Below are 1,969 nucleotides of genomic sequence, written 5' to 3' on the forward strand. Positions count from 1 at the left end.
TACAGTATATATTTCTATTTAAAATAAATACTTTTTAAAACTCTATAAAAAATATATAAAAATCACGGTTCCCACAAAAGTATTATGCAGCACAACCTTTTTCAACAATGATAATAATAAGAAATTGAGCACAAAATCAGCATATTAGAATGATTTCTGATGGATCATGTGACATAAAATACTTAATATTTTAATTTCAAAGCATGCATAAATTGATATACATTTTTTTTCCTAGTATTACCTTAATAAAATACCTATACCTATATATATATATATATATATATATATATATATATATATATATATATACAATATATATATATATAAAAATCACGGTTCCCACAAAAGTATTATGCAGCACAACCTTTTTCAACAATGATAATAATAAGAAATTGAGCACAAAATCAGCATATTAGAATGATTTCTGATGGATCATGTGACATAAAATACCAAAAATATATTCAACTGGAAAACAGTCATTTTAAATTCCAATGATATTTCACAATTTTACTGTTATTCCTATATTGTTAAATATATAAATGCAGCTTTGGTGAGCAATACAAATTCTTATTTATGATCACTCTAAATGCTCTATTTAATGGCAGTGAATTAATGACAACAGTTAGATCCTCCTCTGGTATAGCCTGTGTTTCCAGACCAGCCTGAATTCAGTGACATCTGATCTGTGCTTCTCTTTTTTTCCACAGCACTGTGAGAAAGAGGCTTATCCTCCTCCCTCTCTCTCTCTCTCTCTCTCTCTCTCTCTCTCTCTCTCTTGAGCAATACAAATTCTTATTTATGATCACTCTAAATGCTCTATTTAATGGCAGTGAATTAATGACAACAGTTAGATCCTCCTCTGGTATAGCCTGTGTTTCCAGACCAGCCTGAATTCAGTGACATCTGATCTGTGCTTCTCTTTTTTTCCACAGCACTGATGGAAAGAGCCTTATCCTCCTCCCTCTCTCTCTCTCTCTCTCTCTCTCTCTCACTGAATAAATATCTGTGGCTCTCCCTCACAGGGGCTGAAGGGACATTTAGAAAACTTACCAGCTTAGACTCTGACTCTCTCCCTCTCTCTCTGATTCATTGAGTCGAGTTCAGATAGTAAGTCATAGTGCAGATAACCACAGGGGCTTAAAGACCTGAAAAAGAGGGAATCCTGAGATGCTTAGCCGAATATAAATGCTAAAGTGACAATGAATCACAATGGGGAGATTAACCTTTAAGACCGGATCTCGTCTCAGAGTGCAGTGTAGTGGCTTACTGTACTGAAGGCTTGCCAGACTCTCGCTGTACTTAGATAACTGCTCTAGGCTACGCTACACTGCCTCTAGGCCATTGTCTGGGTTCAAACAGCCAAATGTTTGGGTCAAACTTGGTCTTTCTATTTATTTAAAGGGTGAATTGACACAATTGTAATTCTGTCATCTACTTACCTTCATATTACATTTTTTGCACCCATGGAACACAAGCAGAGTTGGCATTGTACTAGTTACTCTTTTCCATACAAGAACAGCTGGCGATAGTGGCTGTGCAGCTAAGACAACAACCAGCGGTCACCATTTAGTTTTGTTAACTAAAAAAGTGTGGATATGAGAGCAGTAGAACCATAAAAACAACTATATTTTGTCTCCTTCTCTTGATGTATGATATTTTTCATGTAACATTTTTAAATATTTTTTTTTTCATGACAAAAATCATGCCATTAGTTTATATATATATATTCTGAAGGATCATGTGACACTGAAGACTGGAGTAATGATGCTGAAAACGCATGCTGAAGATCACAGGAATAATGTATTTTAAAATATATTAAAATAGAAAAGAGTTCTTTGAATTTGTAGTAATATTTCACAATATCACTGTTTTTACTGTATTTTTGATCAAATAAATGCAGCCTTGGTCAGCATAAGGATGTCTTTCAAAAGTGTATGTTTAATATTTATTTATATAGTATAATATCCAT

The sequence above is a fragment of the Sinocyclocheilus rhinocerous genome, unplaced genomic scaffold, assembly GCF_001515625.1.
Source record: "Sinocyclocheilus rhinocerous isolate Xijiao unplaced genomic scaffold, SAMN03320098_v1.1 scaffold2189, whole genome shotgun sequence".
NCBI classification, from domain to species: Eukaryota; Metazoa; Chordata; class Actinopteri; order Cypriniformes; family Cyprinidae; genus Sinocyclocheilus; species Sinocyclocheilus rhinocerous.